Genomic DNA, 22,082 nt, shown 5'->3' on the forward strand with positions numbered 1-22,082 from the left:
GTGACTTGTGGGGCTCTGACCAGGTTCTGTTACCCAGAATCCTTTGCAAACCTCAAATTTTGGCTAAAAGAAATGCATTTTCCTCACATTTCGGTGACAGAAAGTTCTGGAATCTGAGAGGAGCCACAAATTTCCTTCCACCCAGCGTTCCCCCAAGTCTCCCGATAAAAATGATACCTCAGTTGTGTGGGTAGGCCTAGCGGCCGCGACAGGAGGCGCCCCAAAACACAACGTGGACACATCCCATTTTTTATAAGAAAACAGAGCTGTTTTTTTCAAAGTGCCTACCTGTAGATTTTGGCCTCTAGCTCAGCCGGCACCTAGGGAAACCTACCAAACCTGTGCATTTTTGAAAACTAGAGACCTAGCGGAATCCAAGATGGGGTGACTTGTGGGGCTCTGACCAGGTTCTGTTACCCAGAATCCTTTGCAAATCTCAAATTTTGGCAAAAAAAACGCATTTTCCTCACATTTCGGTGACAGAAAGTTCTGGAATCTGAGAGGAGCCACAAATTTCCTTCCACCCAGCGTTCCCCTAAGTCTCCCGATAAAAATGATACCTCACTTGTGTGGGTAGGCCTAGCGCCTGCGACAGGATATGCCCCAAAACACAACGTGGACACATCACAGAAAACAGAGCTGTTTTTTGCAAAGTGCCTACCTGTAGATGTTGGCCTCTAGCTCAGCCGGCACCTAGGGAAACCTACCAAACCTGTGCATTTTTGAAAACTAGAGACCTAGGGGAATCCAAGATGGTGTGACTTGTGGGGCTCTGCCCAGGTTCTGGTGCCCAGAATCCTTTGCAAACCTCAAATTTTGGCTAAAAAAATGCATTTTCCTCACATTTCGGTGACAGAAAGTTGTAGAATCTGAGAGGAGCCACTAATTTCCTTCCACCCAGCGTTCCCCCAAGTCTCCCAATACAAAAGATACCTCACTTGTGTGGGTAGGCCTAGCGCCTGCGACAGGATATGCCCCAAAACACAACGTGGACACATCACAGAAAACAGAGCTGTTTTTTGCAAAGTGCCTACCTGTAGATTTTGGCCTCTAGCTCAGCCGGCACCTAGGGCAACCTACCAAACCTGTGCATTTTTGAAAACTAGAGACCTAGGGAAATCCAAGATGGGGTGACTTGTGGGGCTCTGCCCAGCTTCTGGTACCCAGAATCCTTTGCAAAACTCAAATTTTGGCTAAAAAAATGCATTTTCCCCACATTTCGGTGACAGAAAGTTCTAGAATCTGAGAGGAGCCACAAATTTCCTTCCTCCCAGCGTTCCCCCAAGTCTCCCGATACAAATGATACCTCACTTGTGTGGGTAGGCCTAGCGCCTGCGACTGGATATGCCCCAAAACACAACGTGGACACATCACAGAAAACAGAGCTGTTTTTTGCAAAGTGCCTACCTGTAGATTTTGGCCTCTGGCTCAGCCGGCACCTAGGGAAACCTACCAAACCTGTGCATTTTTTAAAACTAGGAACCTAGGGGAATCCAAGATGGGGTGACTTGTGGGGTTCTGACCAGGTTCAGTTATCCAGAATCCTTTGCAAACCTCAAATTTTGGCTAAAAGAAATTCATTTTCCTCACATTTCGGTGACAGAAAGTTCTGGAATCTGAGAGGAGCCACAAATTTCCTTCCACCCAGCGTTCCCCCAAGTCTCCCGATAAAAATGATACCTCAGTTGTGTGGGTAGGCCTAGCGGCAGCGACAGGAGACGCCCCAAAACACAACGTGGACACATCCCATTTTTTTTAACAAAACAGAGCTGTTTTTTTCAAAGTGCCTACCTGTAGATTTTGGCCTCTAGCTCAGCCGGCACCTAGGGAAACCTACCAAACCTGTGCATTATTGAAAACTAGAGACCTAGGGGAATCCAAGATGGGGTGACTTGTGGGGCTCTGACCAGGTTCTGTTACCCAGAATCCTTTGCAAATCTCAAATTTTGGCTAAAAAAATGCATTTTCCTCACATTTCGGTGACAGAAAGTTCTGGAATCAGAGAGGAGCCACAAATTTCCTTCCACCCAGCGTTCCCCTAAGTCTCCCGATAAAAAGGATACCTCACTTGTGTGGGTAGGACTAGCGCCTGCGACAGGATATGCCCCAAAACACAACGTGGACACATCACAGAAAACAGAGCTGTTTTTTGCAAAGTGCCTACCTGTAGATTTTGGCCTCTAGCTCAGCCGGCACCTAGGGAAACCTACCAAACCTGTGCATTTTTGAAAACTAGAGACCTAGGGGAATCCAAGATAGTGTGACTTGTGGGGCTCTGCCCAGGTTCTGGTGCCCAGAATCCTTTGCAAACCTCAAATTTTGGCTAAAAAAATGCATTTTCCTCACATTTCGGTGACAGAAAGTTGTAGAATATGAGAGGAGCCACTAATTTCCTTCCACCCAGCGTTCCCCCAAGTCTCCCAATACAAATGATACCTCACTTGTGTGGGTAGGCCTAGTGCACGCGACAGGATATGCCCCAAACACACAACGTGGACACATCACAGAAAACAGAGCTGTTTTTTGCAAAGTGCCTACCTGTAGATTTTGGCCTCTAGCTCAGCCGGCACCTAGGGAAACCTACCAAACCTGTGCATTTTTGAAAACTAGAGACCTAGGGGAATCCAAGATGGGGTGACTTGTGGGGCTCTGACCAGGTTCTGTTACCCAGAATCCTTTGCAAATCTCAAATTTTGGCTAAAAAAACGCATTTTCCTCACATTTCGGTGACTGAAAGTTCTGGAATCTGAGAGGAGCCACAAATTTCCTTCCACCCAGCGTTCCCCCAAGTCTCCCGATCAAAATGATACCTCAGTTGTGTGGGTAGGCCTAGCGGCCGTGACAGGACACATCCCAAAACACAACGTGGTCACATCCCATTTTTTTAAAGAAAACAGAGCTGTTTTTTGCAAAGTGCCTACCTGTAGATTTTGGCCTCTAGCTCATCCAGCACCTAGGGAAACCTACCAAACCTGTGCATTCTTGAAAACTAGAGGCCTAGGGGAATCCAAGATGGGGTGACTTGTGGGGCTCTGACCAGGTTCTGTTACCCAGAATCCTTTGCAAATCTCAAATTTTGGCTAAGAAAATGCATTTTCCTCACATTTCGGTGACAGAAAGTTCTGGAATCTGAGAGGAGCCACAAATTTCCTTCCACCCAGCGTTCCCCCAAGTCTCCCGATAAAAATGATACCTCAGTTGTGTGGGTAGGCCTAGCGGCAGCGACAGGAAACGCCCCAAAACACAACGTGGACACATCCCATTTTTTTAAAGAAAACAGAGCTGTTTTTTGCAAAGTGCCTACCTGTAGATTTTGGCCTCTAGCTCAGCCGGCACCTAGGGAAACCTACCAAACCTGTGCATTTTTGAAAACTAGAGACCTAGGGGAATCCAAGATGGGGTGACTTGTGGGGCTCTGCCCAGGTTCTGGTGCACAGAATCCTTTGCAAACCTCAAATTTTGGCTAAAAAAATGCATTTTCCTCACATTTCGGTGACAGAAAGTTGTAGAATCTGAGAGGAGCCACTAATTTCCTTCCACCCAGCGTTCCCCCAAGTCTCCCAATACAAATGATACCTCACTTGTGTGGGTAGGCCTAGCGCCTGCGACAGGATATGCCCCAAAACACAACGTGGACACATCACAGAAAACAGAGCTGTTTTTTGCAAAGTGCCTACCTGTAGATTTTGGCCTCTAGCTCAGCCGGCACCTAGGGCAACCTACCAAACCTGTGCATTTTTGAAAACTAGAGACCTAGGGAAATCCAAGATGGGGTGACTTGTGGGGCTCTGCCCAGCTTCTGGTACGCAGAATCCTTTGCAAACCTCAAATTTTGGCTAAAAAAATGCATTTTCCCCACATTTCGGTGACAGAAAGTTCTAGAATCTGAGAGGAGCCACAAATTTCCTTCCACCCAGCGTTTCCCCAAGTCTCCCGATACAAATGCTACCTCACTTGTGTGGGTAGGCCTAGCGCCTGCGACAGGATATGCCCCAAAACACAACGTGGACACATCACAGAAAACAGAGCTGTTTTTTGCAAAGTGCCTACCTGTAGATTTTGGCCTCTGGCTCAGCCGGCACCTAGGGAAACCTACCAAACCTGTGCATTTTTGAAAACTAGAGACCTAGGGGAATCCAAGTTGGGGTGACCAGGTTCTGTTACCCAGAATCCTTTGCAAACCTCAAATTTTGGCTAAAAGAAATGCATTTTCCTCACATTTCGGTGACAGAAAGTTCTGGAATCTGAGAGGAGCCACAAATTTCCTTCCACCCAGCGTTCCCCCAAGTCTCCCGATAAAAATGATACCTCAGTTGTGTGGGTAGGCCTAGCGGCAGCGACAGGAGACGCCCCAAAACACAACGTGGACACATCACAGAAAACAGAGCTGTTTTTTGCAAAGTGCCTACCTGTAGATTTTGGCCTCTAGCTCAGCCGGCACCTAGGGAAACCTAACAAACCTGTGCATTTTTGAAAACTAGAGACCTAGGGGAATCCAAGATGGGGTGACTTGTGGGGCTCTGACCAGGTTCTGTTACCCAGAATCCTTTGCAAATCTCAAATTTTGGCTAAAAAAACGCATTTTCCTCACATTTCGGAGACAGAAAGTTCTGGAATCTGAGAGGAGCCACAAATTTCCTTCCACCCAGCGTTCCCCCAAGTCTCCCGATAAAAATGATACCTCAGTTGTGTGGGTAGGCCTAGCGGCAGCGACAGCTAACGCCCCAAAACACAACGTGGACACATCCCATTTTTTTAAAGAAAACAGAGCTGTTTTTTGCAAAGTGCCTACCTGTAGATTTTGGCCTCTAGCTCAGCCGGCACCTAGGGAAACCTTCCAAACCTGTGTATTTTTGAAAACTAGAGACCTAGGGGAATCCAAGATGGGGTGACTTGTGGTTCTCTGCCCAGGTTCTGGTACCCAGAATCCTTTGCAAACCTCAAATTCTGGCTAAAAAAATGCATTTTCCTCATATTTCGGTGACAGAAAGTTCTAGAATCTGAGAGGAGCCACAAATTTCCTTCCACCCAGCGTTCCCCCAAGCCTCCCGATAAAAATGATACCTCACTTGTGTGGGTAGGCCTAGCGCCTGTGACAGGATATGCCCCAAAACACAACGTGGACACATCACAGAAAACAGAGCTGTTTTTTGCAAAGTGCCTACCTGTAGATTTTGGCCTCTAGCTTAGCCGGCACCTAGGGAAACCTACCAAACCTGTGCATTTTTGAAAACTAGAGACCTAGGGGAATCCAAGATGGGGTGACTTGTGGGGCTCTGCCCGGGTTCTGGTACCCAGAATCCTTTGCAAACCTCAAATTTTGGCTAAAAGAAATGCATTTTCCTCACATTTCGGTGACAGAAAGTTCTGGAATCTGAGAGGAGCCACAAATTTCCTTCCACCCAGCGTTCCCCCAAGTCTCCCGATAAAAATGATACCTCAGTTGTGTGGGTAGGCCTAGCGGCAGCGACAGGAGACGCCCCAAAACACAACGTGGACACATCCCATTTTTTTTAACAAAACAGAGCTGTTTTTTGCAAAGTGCCTACCTGTAGATTTTGGCCTCTAGCTCAGCCGGCACCAAGGGAAACCTACCAAACCTGTGCATTATTGAAAACTAGAGACCTAGGGGAATCCAAGATGGGGTGACTTGTGGGGCTCTGACCAGGTTCTGTTACCCAGAATCCTTTGCAAATCTCAAATTTTGGCTAAAAAAAACGCATTTTCCTCACATTTCGGTGACAGAAAGTTCTGGAATCAGAGAGGAGCCACAAATTTCCTTCCACCCAGCGTTCCCCTAAGTCTCCCGATAAAAATGATACCTCACTTGTGTGGGTAGGCCTAGCGCCTGCGACAGGATATGCCCCAAAACACAACGTGGACACATCACAGAAAACAGAGCTGTTTTTTGCAAAGTGCCTACCTGTAGATTTTGGCCTCTAGCTCAGCCGGCACCAAGGGAAACCTACCAAACCTGTGCATTTTTGAAAACTAGAGACCTAGCGGAATCCAAGATGGGGTGACTTGTGGGGCTCTGCCCAGGTTCTGGTGCCCAGAATCCTTTGCAAACCTCAAATTTTGGCTAAAAAAATGCATTTTCCTCACATTTCGGTGACAGAAAGTTGTAGAATCTGAGAGGAGCCACTAATTTCCTTCCACCCAGCGTTCCCCCAAGTCTCCCAATACAAATGATACCTCACTTGTGTGGGTAGGCCTAGTGCCCGCGACAGGATATGCCCCAAAACACAACGTGGACACATCACAGAAAACAGAGCTGTTTTTTGCAAAGTGCCTACCTGTAGATTTTGGCCTCTAGCTCAGCCGGCACCTAGGGCAACCTACCAAACCTGTGCATTTTTGAAACCTAGAGACCTAGGGAAATCCAAGATGGGGTGACTTGTGGGGCTCTGCCCAGCTTCTGGTACCCAGAATCCTTTGCAAACCTCAAATTTTGGCTAAAAAAATGCATTTTCCCCACATTTCGGTGACAGAAAGTTCTAGAATCTGAGAGGAGCCACAAATTTCCTTCCACCCAGCGTTCCCCCAAGTCTCCCGATACAAATGATACCTCACTTGTGTGGGTAGGCCTAGCGCCTACGACTGGATATGCCCCAAAACACAACGTGGACACATCACAGAAAACAGAGCTGTTTTTTGCAAAGTGCCTACCTGTAGATTTTGGCCTCTAGCTCAGCTGGCACCTAGGGAAACCTACCAAACCTGTGCAGTTTTGAAAACTAGGGACCTAGGGGAATCCAAGATGGGGTGACTTGTGGGGCTCTGACCAGGTTCTGTTACCCAGAATCCTTTGCAAACCTCAAATTTTGGCTAAAAGAAATGCATTTTCCTCACATTTCGGTGACAGAAAGTTCTGGAATCTGAGAGGAGCCACAAATTTCCTTCCACCCAGCGTTCCCCCAAGTCTCCCGATAAAAATGATACCTCAGTTGTGTGGGTAGGCCTAGCGGCCGCGACAGGAGGCGCCCCAAAACACAACGTGGACACATCCCATTTTTTATAAGAAAACAGAGCTGTTTTTTTCAAAGTGCCTACCTGTAGATTTTGGCCTCTAGCTCAGCCGGCACCTAGGGAAACCTACCAAACCTGTGCATTTTTGAAAACTAGAGACCTAGCGGAATCCAAGATGGGGTGACTTGTGGGGCTCTGACCAGGTTCTGTTACCCAGAATCCTTTGCAAATCTCAAATTTTGGCTAAAAAAAACGCATTTTCCTCACATTTCGGTGACAGAAAGTTCTGGAATCTGAGAGGAGCCACAAATTTCCTTCCACCCAGCGTTCCCCCAAGTCTCCCGATAAAAATGATACCTCACTTGTGTGGGTAGGCCTAGTGCCCGCGACAGGATATGCCCCAAAACACAACGTGGACACATCACAGAAAACAGAGCTGTTTTTTGCAAAGTGCCTACCTGTAGATTTTGGCCTCTAGCTCAGCCGGCACCTAGGGCAACCTACCAAACCTGTGAATTTTTGAAACCTAGAGACCTACGGAAATCCAAGATGGGGTGACTTGTGGGGCTCTGCCCAGCTTCTGGTACCCAGAATCCTTTGCAAACCTCAAATTTTGGCTAAAAAAATGATTTTCCCCACATTTCGGTGACAGAAAGTTCTAGAATCTGAGAGGAGCCACAAATTTCCTTCCACCCAGCGTTCCCCCAAGTCTCCCGATACAAATGATACCTCACTTGTGTGGGTAGGCCTAGCGCCTACGACTGGATAAGCCCCAAAACACAACGTGGACACATCACAGAAAACAGAGCTGTTTTTTGCAAAGTGCCTACCTGTAGATTTTGGCCTCTAGCTCAGCTGGCACCTAGGGAAACCTACCAAACCTGTGCAGTTTTGAAAACTAGGGACCTAGGGGAATCCAAGATGGGGTGACTTGTGGGGCTCTGACCAGGTTCTGTTACCCAGAATCCTTTGCAAACCTCAAATTTTGGCTAAAAGAAATGCATTTTCCTCACATTTCGGTGACAGAAAGATCTGGAATCTGAGAGGAGCCACAAATTTCCTTCCACCCAGCGTTCCCCCAAGTCTCCCGATAAAAATGATACCTCAGTTGTGTGGGTAGGCCTAGCGGCCGCGACAGGAAACGCCCCAAAACACAACGTGGACACATCCCTTTTTTTTTAAGAAAACAGAGCTGTTTTTTTCAAAGTGCCTACCTGTAGATTTTGGCCTCTAGCTCAGCCGGCACCTAGGGAAACCTACCAAACCTGTGCATTTTTGAAAACTAGAGACCTAGGGGAATCCAAGATGGGGTGACTTGTGGGGCTCTGACCAGGTTCTGTTACCCAGAATCCTTTGCAAATCTCAAATTTTGGCTAAAAAAACGCATTTTCCTCACATTTCGGTGACAGAAAGTTCTGGAATCTGAGAGGAGCCACAAATTTCCTTCCACCCAGCGTTCCCCCAACTCTCCCGATCAAAATGATACCTCAGTTGTGTGGGTAGGCCTAGCGGCCGTGACAGGACAGACCCCAAAACACAACGTGGACTCATCCCATTTTTTTTAAGAAAACAGAGCTGTTTTTTGCAAAGTGCCTACCTGTAGATTTTGGCCTCTAGCTCAGCCAGCACCTAGGGAAACCTATCAAACCTGTGCATTCTTGATAACTAGAGACCTAGGGGAATACAAGATGGGGTGACTTGTGGGGCTCTGACCAGGTTCTGTTACCCAGAATCCTTTGCAAATCTCAAATTTTGGCTAAAAAAACGCATTTCATTCACATTTCGGTGACAGAAAGTTCTGGAATCTGAGAGGAGCCACAAATTTCCTTCCACCCAGCGTTCCCCTAAGTCTCCCGATAAAAATGATACCTCACTTGTGTGGGTAGGCCTAGCGCCTGCGACAGGATATGCCCCAAAACACAACGTGGACACATCACAGAAAACAGAGCTGTTTTTTGCAAAGTGCCTACCTGTAGATTTTGGCCTCTAGCTCAGCCGGCACCTAGGGAAACCTACCAAACCTGTGCATTTTTGAAAACTAGAGACCTAGGGGAATCCAAGATGGGGTGACTTGTGGGGCTCTGACCAGGTTCTGTTACCCGGAATCCTTTGCAAATCTCAAATTTTGGCTAAAAAAATGCATTTTCCTCACATTTCGGTGACAGAAAGTTCTGGAATCTGAGAGGAGCCACAAATTTCCTTCCACCCAGCGTTCCCCCAAGTCTCCCGATAACAATGATACCTCAGTTGTGTGGGTAGGCCTAGCGGCAGCGACAGGAGTCGCCCCAAAACACAACGTGGACACATCCCATTTTTTTAAAGAAAACAGAGCTGTTTTTTGCAAAGTGCCTACCTGTAGATTTTGGCCTCTAGCTCAGCCGGCACCTAGGGAAACCTACCAAACCTGTGCATTTTTTTAAACTAGAGACCTAGGGGAATCCAAGATGGGGTGACTTGTGGGGCTCTGCCCAGGTTCTGGTGCACAGAATCCTTTGCAAACCTCAAATTTTGGCTAAAAAAAAGCATTTTCCTCACATTTCGGTGACAGAAAGTTGTAGAATCTGAGAGGAGCCACTAATTTCCTTCCACCCAGCGTTCCCCCAAGTCTCCCAATACAAATGATACCTCACTTGTGTGGGTAGGCCTAGCGCCTGTGACAGGATATGCCCCAAAACACAACGTGGACACATCACAGAAAACAGAGCTGTTTTTTGCAAAGTGCCTACCTGTAGATTTTGGCCTCTAGCTTAGCCGGCACCTAGGGAAACCTACCAAACCTGTGCATTTTTGAAAACTAGAGACCTAGGGGAATCCAAGATGGGGTGACTTGTGGGGCTCTGCCCGGGTTCTGGTACCCAGAATCCTTTGCAAACCTCAAATTTTGGCTAAAAGAAATGCATTTTCCTCACATTTCGGTGACAGAAAGTTCTGGAATCTGAGAGGAGCCACAAATTTCCTTCAACCCAGCGTTCCCCTAAGTCTCCCGATAAAAATTATACCTCACTTGTGTGGGTAGGCCTAGCGCCTACGACTGGATATGCCCCAAAACACAACGTGGACACATCACAGAAAACAGAGCTGTTTTTTGCAAAGTGCCTACCTGTAGATTTTGGCCTCTAGCTCAGCTGGCACCTAGGGAAACCTACCAAACCTGTGCAGTTTTTAAAACTAGGGACCTAGGGGAATCCAAGATGGGGTGACTTGTGGGGCTCTGACCAGGTTCTGTTACCCAGAATCCTTTGCAAACCTCAAATTTTGGCTAAAAAAACGCATTTTCCACACATTTCGGTGACAGAAAGTTCTGGAATCTGAGAGGAGCCACAAATTTCCTTCCACCCAGCGTTCCCCCAAGTCTCCCGATACAAATGATACCTCACTTGTGTGGGTAGGCCTAGCGCCTACGACTGGATATGCCCCAAAACACAACGTGGACACATCACAGAAAACAGAGCTGTTTTTTGCAAAGTGCCTACCTGTAGATTTTGGCCTCTAGCTCAGCTGGCACCTAGGGAAACCTACCAAACCTGTGCAGTTTTTAAAACTAGGGACCTAGGGGAATCCAAGATGGGGTGACTTGTGGGGCTCTGACCAGGTTCTGTTACCCAGAATCCTTTGCAAACCTCAAATTTTGGCTAAAAGAAATGCATTTTCCTCACATTTCGGTGACAGAAAGTTCTGGAATCTGAGAGGAGCCACAAATTTCCTTCCACCCAGCGTTCCCCCAAGTCTCCCGATAAAAATGATACCTCAGTTGTGTGGGTAGGCCTAGCGGCCGCGACAGGAGACGCCCCAAAACACAACGTGGACACATCCCATTTTTTTTAAGAAAACAGAGCTGTTTTTTTCAAAGTGCCTACCTGTAGATTTTGGCCTCTAGCTCAGCCGGCACCTAGGGAAACCTACCAAACCTGTGCATTTTTGAAAACTAGAGACCTAGGGGAATCCAAGATGGGGTGACTTGTGGGGCTCTGACCAGGTTCTGTTACCCAGAATCCTTTGCAAATCTCAAATTTTGGCTAAAAAAACGCATTTTCCTCACATTTCGGTGACAGAAAGTTCTGGAATATGAGAGGAGCCACAAATTTCCTTCCACCCAGCGTTCCCCCAAGTCTCCCGATAAAAATGATACCTCACTTGTGTGGGTAGGCCTAGTGCCCGCGACAGGATATGCCCCAAAACACAACGTGGACACATCACAGAAAACAGAGCTGTTTTTTGCAAAGTGCCTACCTGTAGATTTTGGCCTCTAGCTCAGCCGGCACCTAGGGCAACCTACCAAACCTGTGCATTTTTGAAACCTAGAGACCTAGGGAAATCCAAGATGGGGTGACTTGTGGGGCTCTGCCCAGCTTCTGGTACCCAGAATCCTTTGCAAACCTCAAATTTTGGCTAAAAAAATGATTTTCCCCACATTTCGGTGACAGAAAGTTCTAGAATCTGAGAGGAGCCACAAATTTCCTTCCACCCGGCGTTCCCCCAAGTCTCCCGATACAAATGATACCTCACGTGTGTGGGTATGCCTAGCGCCTACGACTGGATATGCCCCAAAACACAACGTGGACACATCACAGAAAACAGAGCTGTTTTTTGCAAAGTGCCTACCTGTAGATTTTGGCCTCTAGCTCAGCTGGCACCTAGGGAAACCTACCAAACCTGTGCAGTTTTGAAAACTAGGGACCTAGGGGAATCGAAGATGGGGTGACTTGTGGGGCTCTGACCAGGTTCTGTTACCCAGAATCCTTTGCAAACCTCAAATTTTGGCTAAAAGAAATGCATTTTCCTCACATTTCGGTGACAGAAAGTTCTGGAATCTGAGAGGAGCCACAAATTTCCTTCCACCCAGCGTTCCCCCAAGTCTCCCGATAAAAATGATACCTCAGTTGTGTGGGTAGGCCTAGCGGCCGCGACAGGAAGCGCCCCAAAACACAACGTGGACACATCCCATTTTTTTTAAGAAAACAGAGCTGTTTTTTTCAAAGTGCCTACCTGTAGATTTTGGCCTCTAGCTCAGCCGGCACCTAGGGAAACCTACCAAACCTGTGCATTTTTTAAAACTAGAGACCTAGGGGAATCCATGATGGGGTGACTTGTGGGGCTCTGACCAGGTTCTGTTACCCAGAATCCTTTGCAAATCTCAAATTTTGGCTAAAAAAAACGCATTTTCCTCACATTTCGGTGACAGAAAGTTCTGGAATCTGAGAGGAGCCACAAATTTCCTTCCACCCAGCGTTCCCCCAACTCTCCCGATCAAAATGATACCTCAGTTGTGTGGGTAGGACTAGCGGCCGTGACAGGACAGACCCCAAAACACAACGTGGACTCATCCCATTTTTTTAAAGAAAACAGAGCTGTTTTTTGCAAAGTGCCTACCTGTAGATTTTGGCCTCTAGCTCAGCCAGCACCTAGGGAAACCTACCAAACCTGTGCATTCTTGATAACTAGAGACCTAGGGGAATACAAGATGAGGTGACTTGTGGGGCTCAGACCAGGTTCTGTTACCCAGAATCCTTTGCAAATCTCAAATTTTGGCTAAAAAAACGCATTTCCCTCACATTTCGGTGACAGAAAGTTCTGGAATCTGAGAGGAGCCACAAATTTCCTTCCACCCAGCGTTCCCCTAAGTCTCCCGATAAAAATGATACCTCACTTGTGTGGGTAGGCCTAGCGCCTGCGACAGGATATGCCCCAAAACACAACGTGGACACATCATAGAAAACAGAGCTGTTTTTTGCAAAGTGCCTACCTGTAGATTTTGGCCTCTAGCTCAGCCGGCACCTAGGGAAACCTACCAAACCTGTGCATTTTTGAAAACTAGAGACCTAGGGGAATCCAAAATGGGGTGACTTGTGGGGCTCTGACCAGGTTCTGTTACCCGGAATCCTTTGCAAATCTCAAATTTTGGCTAAAAAAATGCATTTTCCTCACATTTCGGTGACAGAAAGTTCTGGAATCTGAGAGGAGCCACAAATTTCCTTCCACCCAGCGTTCCCCCAAGACTCCCGATAACAATGATACCTCAGTTGTGTGGGTAGGCCTAGCGGCAGCGACAGGGTACGCCCCAACACACAACGTGGACACATCCCATTTTTTTAAAGAAAACAGAGCTGTTTTTTGCAAAGTGCCTACCTGTAGATTTTGGCCTCTAGCTCAGCCGGCACCTAGGGAAACCTACCAAACCTGTGCATTTTTGAAAACTAGAGACCTAGGGGAATCCAAGATGGGGTGACTTGTGGGGCTCTGCCCAGGTTCTGGTGCGCAGAATCCTTTGCAAACCTCAAATTTTGGCTAAAAAAATGCATTTTCCTCACATTTCGGTGACAGAAAGTTGTAGAATCTGAGAGGAGCCACTAATTTCCTTCCACCCAGCGTTCCCCCAAGTCTCCCAATACAAATGATACCTCACTTGTGTGGGTAGGCCTAGTGCCTGTGACAGGATATGCCCCAAAACACAACGTGGACACATCACAGAAAACAGAGCTGTTTTTTGCAAAGTGCCTACCTGTAGATTTTGGCCTCTAGCTTAGCCGGCACCTAGGGAAACCTACCAAACCTGTGCATTTTTGAAAACTAGAGACCTAAGGGAATCCAAGATGGGGTGACTTGTGGGGCTCTGCCCGGGTTCTGGTACCCAGAATCCTTTGCAAACCTCAAATTTTGGCTAAAAGAAATGCATTTTCCTCACATTTCGGTGACAGAAAGTTCTGGAATCTGAGAGGAGCCACAAATTTCCTTCAACCCAGCGTTCCCCTAAGTCTCCCGATAAAAATTATACCTCACTTGTGTGGGTAGGCCTAGCGCCTGCGACAGGATATGCCCCAAAACACAACGTGGACACATCACAGAAAACAGAGCTGTTTTTTGCAAAGTGCCTACCTGTAGATTTTGGCCTCTAGCTCAGCCAGCACCTAGGGAAACCTACCAAACCTGTGCATTCTTGAAAACTAGAGACCTGGGGGAATCCAAGATGGGGTGACTTGTGGGGCTCTGACCAGGTTCTGTTACCCAGAATCCTTTGCAAATCTCAAATTTTGGCTAAAAAAACGCATTTCCCTCACATTTCGGTGACAGAAAGTTCTGGAATCTGAGAGGAGCCACAAATTTCCTTCCACCCAGCGTTCCCCTAAGTCTCCCGATAAAAATGATACCTCACTTGTGTGGGTAGGCCTAGCGCCTGCGACAGGATATGCCCCAAAACACAACGTGGACACATCACAGAAAACAGAGCTGTTTTTTGCAAAGTGCCTACCTGTAGATGTTGGCCTCTAGCTCAGCCGGCACCTAGGGAAACCTACCAAACCTGTGCATTTTTGAAAACTAGAGACCTAGGGGAATCCAAGATGGTGTGACTTGTGGGGCTCTGCCCAGGTTCTGGTGCCCAGAATCCTTTGCAAACCTCAAATTTTGGCTAAAAAAATGCATTTTCCTCACATTTCGGTGACAGAAAGTTGTAGAATCTGAGAGGAGCCACTAATTTCCTTCCACCCAGCGTTCCCCCAAGTCTCCCAATACAAAAGATACCTCACTTGTGTGGGTAGGCCTAGCGCCTGTGACAGGATATGCCCCAAAACACAACGTGGACACATCACAGAAAACAGAGCTGTTTTTTGCAAAGTGCCTACCTGTAGATTTTGGCCTCTAGCTCAGCCGGCACCTAGGGCAACCTACCAAACCTGTGCATTTTTGAAAACTAGAGACCTAGGGAAATCCAAGATGGGGTGACTTGTGGGGCTCTGCCCAGCTTCTGGTACCCAGAATCCTTTGCAAAACTCAAATTTTGGCTAAAAAAATGCATTTTCCCCACATTTCGGTGACAGAAAGTTCTAGAATCTGAGAGGAGCCACAAATTTCCTTCCACCCAGCGTTCCCCCAAGTCTCCCGATACAAATGATACCTCAGTTGTGTGGGTAGGCCTAGCGCCTGCGACTGGATATGCCCCAAAACACAACGTGGACACATCACAGAAAACAGAGCTGTTTTTTGCAAAGTGCCTACCTGTAGATTTTGGCCTCTGGCTCAGCCGGCACCTAGGGAAACCTACCAAACATGTGCATTTTTGAAAACTAGGGACCTAGGGGAATCCAAGATGGGGTGACTTGTGGGGCTCTGACCAGGTTCTGTTATCCAGAATCCTTTGCAAACCTCAAATTTTGGCTAAAAGAAATTCATTTTCCTCACATTTCGGTGACAGAAAGTTCTGGAATCTGAGAGGAGCCACAAATTTCCTTCCACCCAGCGTTCCCCCAAGTCTCCCGATAACAATGATACCTCAGTTGTGTGGGTAGGCCTAGCGGCAGCGACAGGAGTCGCCCCAAAACACAACGTGGACACATCCCATTTTTTTAAAGAAAACAGAGCTGTTTTTTGCAAAGTGCCTACCTGTAGATTTTGGCCTCTAGCTCAGCCGGCACCTAGGGAAACCTACCAAACCTGTGCATTTTTTTAAACTAGAGACCTAGGGGAATCCAAGATGGGGTGACTTGTGGGGCTCTGCCCAGGTTCTGGTGCACAGAATCCTTTGCAAACCTCAAATTTTGGCTAAAAAAAAGCATTTTCCTCACATTTCGGTGACAGAAAGTTGTAGAATCTGAGAGGAGCCACTAATTTCCTTCCACCCAGCGTTCCCCCAAGTCTCCCAATACAAATGATACCTCACTTGTGTGGGTAGGCCTAGCGCCTGTGACAGGATATGCCCCAAAACACAACGTGGACACATCACAGAAAACAGAGCTGTTTTTTGCAAAGTGCCTACCTGTAGATTTTGGCCTCTAGCTTAGCCGGCACCTAGGGAAACCTACCAAACCTGTGCATTTTTGAAAACTAGAGACCTAGGGGAATCCAAGATGGGGTGACTTGTGGGGCTCTGCCCGGGTTCTGGTACCCAGAATCCTTTGCAAACCTCAAATTTTGGCTAAAAGAAATGCATTTTCCTCACATTTCGGTGACAGAAAGTTCTGGAATCTGAGAGGAGCCACAAATTTCCTTCAACCCAGCGTTCCCCTAAGTCTCCCGATAAAAATTATACCTCACTTGTGTGGGTAGGCCTAGCGCCTACGACTGGATATGCCCCAAAACACAACGTGGACACATCACAGAAAACAGAGCTGTTTTTTGCAAAGTGCCTACCTGTAGATTTTGGCCTCTAGCTCAGCTGGCACCTAGGGAAACCTACCAAACCTGTGCAGTTTTTAAAACTAGGGACCTAGGGGAATCCAAGATGGGGTGACTTGTGGGGCTCTGACCAGGTTCTGTTACCCAGAATCCTTTGCAAACCTCAAATTTTGGCTAAAAGAAATGCATTTTCCTCACATTTCGGTGACAGAAAGTTCTGGAATCTGAGAGGAGCCACAAATTTCCTTCCACCCAGCGTTCCCCCAAGTCTCCCGATAAAAATGATACCTCAGTTGTGTGGGTAGGCCTAGCGGCCGCGACAGGAGACGCCCCAAAACACAACGTGGACACATCCCATTTTTTTTAAGAAAACAGAGCTGTTTTTTTCAAAGTGCCTACCTGTAGATTTTGGCCTCTAGCTCAGCCGGCACCTAGGGAAACCTACCAAACCTGTGCATTTTTGAAAACTAGAGACCTAGGGGAATCCAAGATGGGGTGACTTGTGGGGCTCTGACCAGGTTCTGTTACCCAGAATCCTTTGCAAATCTCAAATTTTGGCTAAAAAAACGCATTTTCCTCACATTTCGGTGACAGAAAGTTCTGGAATATGAGAGGAGCCACAAATTTCCTTCCACCCAGCGTTCCCCCAAGTCTCCCGATAAAAATGATACCTCACTTGTGTGGGTAGGCCTAGTGCCCGCGACAGGATATGCCCCAAAACACAACGTGGACACATCACAGAAAACAGAGCTGTTTTTTGCAAAGTGCCTACCTGTAGATTTTGGCCTCTAGCTCAGCCGGCACCTAGGGCAACCTACCAAACCTGTGCATTTTTGAAACCTAGAGACCTAGGGAAATCCAAGATGGGGTGACTTGTGGGGCTCTGCCCAGCTTCTGGTACCCAGAATCCTTTGCAAACCTCAAATTTTGGCTAAAAAAATGATTTTCCCCACATTTCGGTGACAGAAAGTTCTAGAATCTGAGAGGAGCCACAAATTTCCTTCCACCCGGCGTTCCCCCAAGTCTCCCGATACAAATGATACCTCACGTGTGTGGGTATGCCTAGCGCCTACGACTGGATATGCCCCAAAACACAACGTGGACACATCACAGAAAACAGAGCTGTTTTTTGCAAAGTGCCTACCTGTAGATTTTGGCCTCTAGCTCAGCTGGCACCTAGGGAAACCTACCAAACCTGTGCAGTTTTGAAAACTAGGGACCTAGGGGAATCGAAGATGGGGTGACTTGTGGGGCTCTGACCAGGTTCTGTTACCCAGAATCCTTTGCAAACCTCCAATTTTGGCTAAAAGAAATGCATTTTCCTCACATTTCGGTGACAGAAAGTTCTGGAATCTGAGAGGAGCCACAAATTTCCTTCCACCCAGCGTTCCCCCAAGTCTCCCGATAAAAATGATACCTCAGTTGTGTGGGTAGGCCTAGCGGCCGCGACAGGAAGCGCCCCAAAACACAACGTGGACACATCCCATTTTTTTTAAGAAAACAGAGCTGTTTTTTTCAAAGTGCCTACCTGTAGATTTTGGCCTCTAGCTCAGCCGGCACCTAGGGAAACCTACCAAACCTGTGCATTTTTTAAAACTAGAGACCTAGGGGAATCCAAGATGGGGTGACTTGTGGGGCTCTGACCAGGTTCTGTTACCCAGAATCCTTTGCAAATCTCAAATTTTGGCTAAAAAAACGCATTTTCCTCACATTTCGGTGACAGAAAGTTCTGGAATCTGAGAGGAGCCACAAATTTCCTTCCACCCAGCGTTCCCCCAAGTCTCCCGATCAAAATGATACCTCAGTTGTGTGGGTAGGCCTAGCGGCCGTGACAGGACAGACCCCAAAACACAACGTGGACTCATCCCATTTTTTTAAAGAAAACAGAGCTGTTTTTTGCAAAGTGCCTACCTGTAGATTTTGGCCTCTAGCTCAGCCAGCACCTAGGGAAACCTACCAAACCTGTGCATTCTTGATAACTAGAGACCTAGGGGAATACAAGATGAGGTGACTTGTGGGGCTCAGACCAGGTTCTGTTACCCAGAATCCTTTGCAAATCTCAAATTTTGGCTAAAAAAACGCATTTCCCTCACATTTCGGTGACAGAAAGTTCTGGAATCTGAGAGGAGCCACAAATTTCCTTCCACCCAGCGTTCCCCTAAGTCTCCCGATAAAAATGATACCTCACTTGTGTGGGTAGGCCTAGCGCCTGCGACAGGATATGCCCCAAAACACAACGTGGACACATCATAGAAAACAGAGCTGTTTTTTGCAAAGTGCCTACCTGTAGATTTTGGCCTCTAGCTCAGCCGGCACCTAGGGAAACCTACCAAACCTGTGCATTTTTGAAAACTAGAGACCTAGGGGAATCCAAAATGGGGTGACTTGTGGGGCTCTGACCAGGTTCTGTTACCCGGAATCCTTTGCAAATCTCAAATTTTGGCTAAAAAAATGCATTTTCCTCACATTTCGGTGACAGAAAGTTCTGGAATCTGAGAGGAGCCACAAATTTCCTTCCACCCAGCGTTCCCCCAAGACTCCCGATAACAATGATACCTCAGTTGTGTGGGTAGGCCTAGCGGCAGCGACAGGATACGCCCCAACACACAACGTGGACACATCCCATTTTTTTAAAGAAAACAGAGCTGTTTTTTGCAAAGTGCCTACCTGTAGATTTTGGCCTCTAGCTCAGCCGGCACCTAGGGAAACCTACCAAACCTGTGCATTTTTGAAAACTAGAGACCTAGGGGAATCCAAGATGGGGTGACTTGTGGGGCTCTGCCCAGGTTCTGGTGCGCAGAATCCTTTGCAAACCTCAAATTTTGGCTAAAAAAATGCATTTTCCTCACATTTCGGTGACAGAAAGTTGTAGAATCTGAGAGGAGCCACTAATTTCCTTCCACCCAGCGTTCCCCCAAGTCTCCCAATACAAATGATACCTCACTTGTGTGGGTAGGCCTAGTGCCTGTGACAGGATATGCCCCAAAACACAACGTGGACACATCACAGAAAACAGAGCTGTTTTTTGCAAAGTGCCTACCTGTAGATTTTGGCCTCTAGCTTAGCCGGCACCTAGGGAAACCTACCAAACCTGTGCATTTTTGAAAACTAGAGACCTAGGGGAATCCAAGATGGGGTGATTTGTGGGGCTCTGCCCGGGTTCTGGTACCCAGAATCCTTTGCAAACCTCAAATTTTGGCTAAAAGAAATGCATTTTCCTCACATTTCGGTGACAGAAAGTTCTGGAATCTGAGAGGAGCCACAAATTTCCTTCAACCCAGCGTTCCCCTAAGTCTCCCGATAAAAATTATACCTCACTTGTGTGGGTAGGCCTAGCGCCTGCGACAGGATATGCCCCAAAACACAACGTGGACACATCACAGAAAACAGAGCTGTTTTTTGCAAAGTGCCTACCTGTAGATTTTGGCCTCTAGCTCAGCCGGCACCTAGGGAAACCTACCAAACCTGTGCATTTTTGAAAACTAGAGACCTAGGGGAATCCAAGATGGGGTGACTTGTGGGGCTCTGACCAGGTTCTGTTACCCAGAATCCTTTGCAAATCTCAAATTTTGGCTAAAACAACGCATTTTCCTCACATTTCGGTGACAGAAAGTTCTGGAATCTGAGAGGAGCCACAAATTTCCTTCCACCCAGCGTTCCCCCAAGTCTCCCGATCAAAATGATACCTCAGTTGTGTGGGTAGGCCTAGCGGCCGCGACAGGACGCACCCCAAAACACAACGTGGACACATCCCATTTTTTAAAAGAAAACAGAGCTGTTTTTTGCAAAGTGCCTACCTGTAGATTTTGGCCTCTAGCTCAGCCAGCACCTAGGGAAACCTACCAAACCTGTGCATTCTTGAAAACTAGAGACCTGGGGGAATCCAAGATGGGGTGACTTGTGGGGCTCTGACCAGGTTCTGTTACCCAGAATCCTTTGCAAATCTCAAATTTTGGCTAAAAAAACGCATTTTCCTCACATTTCGGTGACAGAAAGTTCTGGAATCTGAGAGGAGCCACAAATTTCCTTCCACCCAGCGTTCCCCTAAGTCTCCCGATAAAAATGATACCTCACTTGTGTGGGTAGGCCTAGCGCCTGCGACAGGATATGCCCCAAAACACAACGTGGACACATCACAGAAAGCAGAGCTGTTTTTTGCAAAGTGCCTACCTGTAGATGTTGGCCTCTAGCTCAGCCGGCACCTAGGGAAACCTACCAAACCTGTGCATTTTTGAAAACTAGAGACCTAGGGGAATCCAAGATGGTGTGACTTGTGGGGCTCTGCCCAGGTTCTGGTGCCCAGAATCCTTTGCAAACCTCAAATTTTGGCTAAAAAAATGCATTTTCCTCACATTTCGGTGACAGAAAGTTGTAGAATCTGAGAGGAGCCACTAATTTCCTTCCACCCAGCGTTCCCCCAAGTCTCCCAATACAAAAGATACCTCACTTGTGTGGGTAGGCCTAGCGCCTATGACAGGATATGCCCCAAAACACAACGTGGACACATCACAGAAAACAGAGCTGTTTTTTGCAAAGTGCCTACCTGTAGATTTTGGCCTCTAGCTCAGCCGGCACCTAGGGCAACCTACCAAACCTGTGCATTTTTGAAAACTAGAGACCTAGGGAAATCCAAGATGGGGTGAACTTGTGGGGCTCTGCCCAGCTTCTGGTACCCAGAATCCTTTGCAAAACTCAAATTTTGGCTAAAAAAATGCATTTTCCCCACATTTCGGTGACAGAAAGTTCTAGAATCTGAGAGGAGCCACAAATTTCCTTCCACCCAGCGTTCCCCCAAGTCTCCCGATACAAATGATACCTCAGTTGTGTGGGTAGGCCTAGCGCCTGCGACTGGATATGCCCCAAAACACAACGTGGACACATCACAGAAAACAGAGCTGTTTTTTGCAAAGTGCCTACCTGTAGATTTTGGCCTCTGGCTCAGCCGGCACCTAGGGAAACCTACCAAACATGTGCATTTTTGAAAACTAGGGACCTAGGGGAATCCAAGATGGGGTGACTTGTGGGGCTCTGACCAGGTTCTGTTATCCAGAATCCTTTGCAAACCTCAAATTTTGGCTAAAAGAAATTCATTTTCCTCACATTTCGGTGACAGAAAGTTCTGGAATCTGAGAGGAGCCACAAATTTCCTTCCACCCAGCGTTCCCCCAAGTCTCCCGATAAAAATGATACCTCAGTTGTGTGGGTAGGCCTAGCGGCAGCGACAGGAGACGCCCCAAAACACAACGTGGACACATCCCATTTTTTTTAACAAAACAGAGCTGTTTTTTGCAAAGTGCCTACCTGTAGATTTTGGCCTCTAGCTCAGCCGGCACCTAGGGAAACCTACCAAACCTGTGCATTATTGAAAACTAGAGACCTAGGGGAATCCAAGATGGGGTGACTTGTGGGGCTCTGACCAGGTTCTGTTACCCAGAATCCTTTGCAAATCTCAAATTTTGGCTAAAAAAACGCATTTTCCTCACATTTCGGTGACAGAAAGTTCTGGAATCAGAGAGGAGCCACAAATTTCCTTCCACCCAGCGTTCCCCTAAGTCTCCCGATAAAAATGATACCTCACTTGTGTGGGTAGGCCTAGCGCCTGCGACAGGATATGCCCCAAAACACAACGTGGACACATCACAGAAAACAGAGCTGTTTTTTGCAAAGTGCCTACCTGTAGATTTTGGCCTCTAGCTCAGCCGGCACCTAGGGAAACCTACCAAACCTGTGCATTTTTGAAAACTAGAGACCTAGGGGAATCCAAGATGGTGTGACTTGTGGGGCTCTGCCCAGGTTCTGGTGCCCAGAATCCTTTGCAAACCTCAAATTTTGGCTAAAAAAATGCATTTTCCTCACATTTCGGTGACAGAAAGTTGTAGAATCTGAGAGGAGCCACTAATTTCCTTCCACCCAGCGTTCCCCCAAGTCTCCCAATACAAATGATACCTCACTTGTGTGGGTAGGCCTAGTGCCCGCGACAGGATATGCCCCAAAACACAACGTGG

The sequence above is a fragment of the Pleurodeles waltl genome, unplaced genomic scaffold (genome assembly GCF_031143425.1).
Source record: "Pleurodeles waltl isolate 20211129_DDA unplaced genomic scaffold, aPleWal1.hap1.20221129 scaffold_80, whole genome shotgun sequence".
Lineage (NCBI taxonomy): Eukaryota > Metazoa > Chordata > Amphibia > Caudata > Salamandridae > Pleurodeles > Pleurodeles waltl.